Genomic DNA, 7729 nt, shown 5'->3' on the forward strand with positions numbered 1-7729 from the left:
TATTTTGTTTAGCCAAATGCAATGGCAAAAATACCAATATATTGCGTTTGCATATTCCAAATATATTCAATTTTTTAAAATAATATCTGGGATTTTACAAGCCAAAACCACGATATGATTATCAGGCGCATCGTAGTGGAGAGCTTCGGAAATTTCGACAACTCGGTGTTTCTAACGTGCACTGACATCGCACAGTACATGGGACTCTACCATTACGCCTCTGTCGAAATGTGACCGCCAGGGCCGGGGTCGGACCCGCGACTTTCGGGTAAGCAGCCGAGCACCGGAACCACTGTACTACCGCAGCGGACACTGTGAACTTCTTGGAGCTACACCCGCGTGGTGTTGCTTCCAGCACTCTAGTAAATAACGCAATAAAAACAGGCACGTTTCAGTAGATTCTCCTTTCATGATAAAAGAAACGAATCTTTATTAAAGCGCAGGAAATGCTGCATGTAAACAGCTTCAAAATAATGAAAACTGCGTACATGTTGTCACCGTAGATTCAAACTGGTTTGGAAAATGTGTAGATATACCGTATTTACTCGAATCTAGGCCGGCGCTGATTATAAGCCGACCCGCGAAATTCGCGAGGCCAGCAAAAAAAAACTTAATCATTGCACTCGAATCTAAGCAGACCCCTCCCCCCCCCTTCCTGTCGCACATCGTTTTTTCGAAAAAAAAAAAAAAAACATCGGCTTAGATTCGAGTAAATACGGTATATTCATAATGACACTGCAAATTTTTCGTTGTAACATTTAGCATTCATAGTCTCGCAGAGCTTTGATTAAGTTGGTCTTTGTGGTGTGAGGCGGCGCTGCTTCCTTGACTTCTCGACCTTGCGCCCTCTGTCAGGGTTGACTGCTGCGGCTGCCCTAAAAACGAATAATGATATTTTTAGGTGCACCAGGCTGTTGCATGACTATGCTGAACATAATGGACCACACGGAGAACAACATTGATTATGTTGGTAGAGCGCTCAAGAAACCCTCGCATTGCCTCTTTAAGGTGTGCTGTGGAATCAGTTAAAAAAATAACCTCACGATCCAGATGGAGATTCATTTCTATAAAATTGCATTATGGTTTCTATAAATTGCATTTATTGCAGTGTAAGGACTTTAAAGGAAATGATGCTCCTCACAGAGCAAGGTTCATGTGCTTTTAAACACTCACCTAAATACAATAAAAACTCATTAATTCGGATTTCACGGGTCCGGAAAAAACGTCTGAATTAACCGAATGCCCAATTATCCAGAGTATCCAGAAAAAATAAACAAATGAATATTATATCAATGCATTTTTTTTTATTTGATGAATGCGCAAATCCAGTACCTATTTTGCGTAGGAGTAAAAGCCACAATTTCTGTCATTAGGTTCATCGTTCACAATGAGACCGCGGCCCAAGACCCCGTGTATTAAGCCGAAACGTTTTCTCAACCCATCCCTTATTACGTACCTCCGCGAGCAACACCACCACGCCCACTTGATGATTTTGTCGCCGAAAAATTGGCCGGCAGCTGATCGTTTGTCTATCGGAATGTAACAAGCGAGTTTTATGTGAACTTGAGGAGTGCCGCTGAAGGTCCTCACCTTCAACAGCTTCCACCATGTATGAGCTTTGCGACATTGTGCGCGCATAGCCCAAAGTCAAAACAATGCTACCATGCTATTAAACAAAACGAAGGTGTTATTAAACAATGCATGTGCTTGCTGGGACCGGAAAACACCGCCGAACTATCTGATTTTTTAAGTGCACACGCATGATTGCATAGTAGCCACTATGGGTTTCACAATTTCGATCTGCTAAAAATTACACTAAAACCATTGTAGCGCGATAGAACCGGACAAAGTGGATGATGGGACACCACGGGCACAATTTTCACCACGGATTTGATGGCATTGCCCCAGACAATCAGGGAAAGAACATACTCATCCTAAAGCGCATGCGTGCACATGTTCTCCATTGCAAACAATAAGAGATACGAAAAAGTCGTGTGTAGCTATAGATGCCAAATAAACTTATAGACGTGTCGCTGATGCAGTCTGTGCCCATTTTGCTTACAGGTAATTCTCGCTTGATTGCACGTCGGTCCTTTGTTTATTATGTCTCTTTCTCTTTCTGCGTTGTGCTCACAATTATGGTATACCAGCTAGCCCGGACACACACCTTGCTCCGGCAGCAGAACTGCATAAAAAAGTGCCATCTCTTATTTAAATAATGAAAATTTTCAGGTTACTTGGTGACCCTTAGAAAGCCTCATTAAACAGTGATTAAAAATACTTCACACGTCAACCGCTCCATATACTAACGTTGTTACTTAAAATCTTTCATGACCGCTCAGGATTCCCGCAGACAGTTTTACACTTAAGCTGAACATTTCCATTTAGTCATACCCTCCATCAGAACCCTCACTGACTTAGCCAAGTGGGAGTGTAGTATCAGATATTGGAAATTCCCCAGTACTTGCCTACTTTTGTACTATCTAATGTGGCTTTATCTAAGTTAGTTGCATGAATATTGTTCAGAAAAGTCAGAAAAATCACATTAAGTTTTACCTTTGTGTGAACACCAGGGTTAGGCTGACCTCCTTGCGGTATTCAATAGTAAAGGCGAAGTGTGTAAAGAACATCAACTTGAATGCCTGGCACGGTGTGGTGGATTCGATCACAGCATGGGTACCAATACAGATGGTAAATACCCCGGCAGTCAGAAAGCTCTTTCCTGGAACAAAATATTTCCTGTTTTGAAATATTCAGCAATATATTGCAAGTATCCATAACAATACCTTTGGCAATGATGAAAGGGGAGCACAGCACGTCTCCGACGTGATCTTCACTTGTACTTGCCTGCAATAATAAAGGTTATGAAGTTAATTATGCGATAAGTAGCCATTAGAACTCATGTACCCTGGATTTCGAACAAGCGTACGAAGACAATTAAAAAGTTAGACAATATTTTTTATCGAACTACATACATTGTAGATGTGATATAAAATAAAAATAAATAAATGCTCTCAATAATAGAAGGTAAATTAAAGCAGCGAACAATTTGAGGAGCAGGCCACTGTCAAATAATTCTCTTACCTTCTGGTAGCTAGAGACGCAGCACCACCTTAGGGCACTATAGCATCAGTGCCAACTTAGTTTAATCCATTTTGTTGTGTCTTAGTGCAGGTAATTTGGGCTTCCATGACACAAAACCATATAAATCCTTTTGGACTATTCGTTTTCTTTACAGTCCTATTTTCGTCCTTAGTATCTCGTAGCACTAGCTCAGAGAAGGAACTCTCGGAAAACTTTTCTGTGCTGTTCCAATGGACACTTCATGCAGAATGCATCCATGTTTTTGTGCAGTGCGGCATACTTCATGAAACGTGGCACAGACGTCTCGGTGGTACCACAGAGACTGCAGACATACATCGCTGAAATAAATAAAAAAAATTGCAATTACCGAAAGAAATAGACAAGTCTGTTATAACGGTAAGCACTTCTTTAAAGCTCTAAAGAGAAAGGAAAGGAGGCTAATGCCTGACTGTAACAAACATTTTTGCCAATTCAGAGAGAATGAATCTTTAACATTAAATGCTATACCTAATTGAAACATATTCCTAATGCTTTCAAAAAGCCTTTAAAGGCATGCGCATTTGCACGGACGTGAGGCTAAGTACGCAGACGAATAACACCAGAGCACATGGACGCGCTCAGTGAACCTCCATTGCAGAAAGTGTTTACGCAAGGAATCAACAATGCATGCGCAATGACGGTTGCTTCGCGTCGACTATTTCATTATTTGGGCTAGCGAGCCACCAAGTTGCGATTTCCGTCACACTTTTTCGTTACCAGGAATCCATTTATAAAGGGCACGTGGTGGGGAAATTTGTCCAATGATCTGTATCAATCTGGGAAAACTTGCCACCTGAGATGGAGCAAAATGTCCTTCGTTTTATGAAAAGAAGAGGGTCAATTGGTTTTTATTTTTGCTGAAAAACTCGTTCGAGTTGGGCTAAGCCATTGGGCCAGAAGACGAGTTGCACCTGCCTGCAGGGCCGTAGCCAGAAATTCTTTTCGGGGGAGGGGTTCAACCGCTCTTTATGTATGTTCGTCCGTGCATATTTAGACATGCAAAATCTAACAATTAATAGGGGGAGGGGGGGTTGAACCCCCACCCTGGTACGCCAATCCCTGCCTATTACGTGCTGTAAACTATACATAGCATGAAATGTGCTTCCCCGCAAAAGAGCAACACAATATATATGTTCAAAATCTATAGAATATCGTGAACGTTTACAAATCGCAGAACATTTCTAATGAGCAATTCGCTTCATTCAAGGAGTGATGCGCTTAAAGTAGTAGATGTTATTTTTTCAGTGGTAATATTAGCGTAATTACAGTTTGTTTCGCATGGCGTCACTTGGTAGGAAACAGCACCGTCAAATAAACAAAGCCCATCTGTCGCGGTAGCATGGCTGGCAAAACACACAGACCATTCCGTCATATGCCAGTCGTCTGATCAGTTCGGGAGCCGCTGCTACCTGCCAAGCTGCTCTTTTTGTGGCCTACATGTCGATAGGGCGGAGGTATAGAATTCTAAAGCTGTCGACCAAAACGTGCGCATGTCTTTTTTTTTTTTCAGACGCCCTAAACCTCACGCGCGACAGAACGTGCGCCTCAAAGAGCTACAAAGTTTTGCGTACAGCGACGAATGCATCTCGTACACACATCTCGAACACACTTGGTTGCGTCATTCAAAATTAGTGTCGGTACTTTTGTTCGACGATGGAAGTGTAATAACTACTGCCGCCAAGCACTGGTGAACAAAACGGGCGAGAGCCAACGAAAGATTCATTCGCCCTTCAATACGCCACTAAAAACAAAGTCTGCCTCTCCGGAAACCGGGATTCTTTAAAGGTGGTCACAATCGATGTCCACAATAAGCCTTCACGCACGGCTAGAACAGCGGCGTCGGCGTTGGTGCTCACTGAGAGATCACATGTGACATGTGCCACGATTCAACGCCTGTACTACGAGCGCACTTGAGCCCACTTTCCAGGCGTGTTCACGGCTTCACGCCGTTGTGTGTAAACCACGGATAACAACCGCGTATCTAACATGGGCTTCAGCAGGGAACACGCCAATCCGAAACGCGCCGAGTTTCTCCTACCGAGGAGAAGACGTGCTCCACCGCAACGCAGGCGGAATGCGATGACGCGAGGTAGCGCGTGTACACGTCAAACCCGGGCCCCATTGGCTAGTCAATCGAGGTATCAGTTTACCGAGTGGATGTGCCCCACACGTCCATTCGGTAAACTAGGTTTACCTAGGTTATCTATCTTTCGCCAGGAACTTAAAGCTTCGTAAGGAAGGTCATCCAATGATACTACGCCAAGAAGCTATGCGTTCGCACATTCCCGCCAGCAATGTTCAAGATACACAGCATTATACAACCAAGCAGAACTTATCATGCAATGACCACTACAAAACACTAAACGCCGTACACCAAGCCACAACGTCATTGCTCAGGGCCATGTTCACTATGCAGGAGAAAGCTACCTATCACACGTAGATAAACACACAAAAAAGGGAAACGTTTGCACTTTCATTAAAAAAAAGAAAGAATTATATGCTCTGTAACGTCGCTCGGTTGAGTTATACACACTTCATTAGTTTTTAGAGAAAATCGGGCCAAGCATCAAGAAAAAAATAGGTGCAGAAACACAGAATACACAGGTTTGATGTAATAAAGAAAAAAAAAGCGGGTAAGGTTAACAAATACCTCTCATTATTCTGTACAGCGAAACCTCGTTAATGGCTGCCCGCAGAGAACGCACATGAAGTGCGCTGCGAACGCTGTAGTATGCGCTCTGCAACCGTCCAAGTACAAATTAGCATACCTTGACGTACGCTGCCGCTACCAGCAAAGAAATAAATGTGGTACAACAGCAGGCGTTCCCTCAAGCACCCACTTACAAGGCCTCTTCAGTGTTTCTACCAGAGCATGGAAGGAATTCCGGCTCTCGCACAACGTTGTGGTCGCACGCGCTGCCGACGCAAAGCTGAATTACAAACTACACGAGAGCGAATTTCGAAAGCGGGCAGGCATATCAACGAGTTCTTGTTGTAAGGAAGTCTAGTGAGAAGCAAACCACCCACCTTTCAATGACAGATGCACAAAAAGCAGGAGCAGGAGGGTGCCGCAGCCGCGCTTTACAATGCAGCCATGCGTATCCGCGCTACAGTAGGGGGCAGTGGAACGAACGAAGCGGCCGCGCCGCATCTCGGGTGATGCTCCGACGGGCGACAGTAGCGGCGGCGCTGTAGTCACTTTGTACTGAAGCTGTGGAGAGCGTCTGCATTTGGCGCGCGCTCGTCGCAGCCTACGAAAGCGTGTAAATGCGCGTTTTGAGCGCGTTTAATGCATTACTGAGTTTCAATCGGTGTCTCAACGCCTGCTACGCGCCATGGTGCATGAGTGAATATGCTGGCGTGCCAAAATTGCGCCGAGATATTCCCTGTTCTTGGAGCCTGCCGACCCCCAATGAAGGCGACAATGGGATTTTGCGCACATGCATCTAGCTGCTCACTGATTGCTGTGCGGTTTGCAAGCAGCACTTCGAGCCGCCACTGACTACGAAGAACTAACGAACCAGCGACGAAAAAAAGCCTACAATTCTTCTGCCGGCAGTCTCACGATATATCCAGAGCATTGATTTCTGTATGAGCTCCAATGCGCTCGACTGTTTCATGAGTAACCTGAGTACAAATGACTCTATCGCAACATTTATATTAGTGACGGCTGAGTTCTGCCAGTTTTGCGCTGCTTCTTTAATGCCGAAAGGCTATCTTGTATAAACAGCATGCTTCCGCGGTTACGATGCATCGGTTGTGCGACCTCTGAGGGCTTAAAATACCAGGAAGGCGAGCCAGGAAGCCGAGCCGAAGGCGCGTGTTCGCCTTCGAGGCACAAACTTCATGCATCAGGGCTTATCTCAAGCATATTAAAATGCGCAGATGGAAATGTAGCAAGTTGGTTATTCTGCCTAAATTCATTACAGCCCGTTCTCATTTTCAATGGACAGCTTATATTGCACTTTTCCTGATCTTCTGTCGATGCCATTAGAAAAACTTCTTTTTGACAACGTTTTGTATTATAATTTCATTGCTTTATCGGTAAAGCGAGATTATGTTTATATATATATACGTGGATATATATTTACACGCACAAATATGGACAGTAAGGTATCCCCTGCCCACCCGGCGCCTAGCAATTAATAAAATATCCGTGCAAGGAACCTGAGGACGACCGTTATTTGTACCGGTCGAGTTAACTTTGAGTTCCAATACCTTTGAGCCCTCGTAACGTCGAAGTCATATTTACAGCGCATTTGTAAAGATACGCGCCGTATACGCAGCTTCGCCAACGCGCGGTTAATGTTCGGTGTGCTTTCGGCACAATATCAGCACACAGCTTTCTGAGCACAGTTAAATTCCATTAGAGCAGCTCAGTTACTCTGAATAAACTAGACGCCGAATCACCACCAAAAAAAAGCATTAAGGCAGAAGAAATCAGAATAAGACACGCCCTTTTTGTTTCCTCTGTCTCCTTCTTCTGGCCGTCGTTCGTCGTCTAGTTAATTGAGAGTAATTGTTCTAAATAGCCCAGCAATGAGTTCGGCTCAATTACACTGAGATCGTGAATATTCACGGTCGGTGTCAGCCTGTTTTCATTTTT

General features: G+C 44.2%; 1 long non-coding RNA gene across 1 annotated transcript; it reads right to left on the reverse strand.

Annotated features, from left to right (window-relative positions):
* Positions 1-405: 405 nt before the first annotated feature.
* Positions 406-6472, reverse strand: LOC125759706 (uncharacterized). Its single transcript, XR_007417332.1, has 5 exons — positions 6151-6472; positions 3085-3422; positions 2787-2847; positions 2557-2722; positions 406-875 (listed from the first exon to the last, which is right to left on the reverse strand). It is a non-coding gene; the product is annotated as an uncharacterized LOC125759706 (long non-coding RNA).
* Positions 6473-7729: the final 1257 nt, after the last annotated feature.

This window comes from Rhipicephalus sanguineus, chromosome 8 (assembly GCF_013339695.2).
Source record: "Rhipicephalus sanguineus isolate Rsan-2018 chromosome 8, BIME_Rsan_1.4, whole genome shotgun sequence".
Taxonomy (NCBI): Eukaryota; Metazoa; Arthropoda; class Arachnida; order Ixodida; family Ixodidae; genus Rhipicephalus; species Rhipicephalus sanguineus.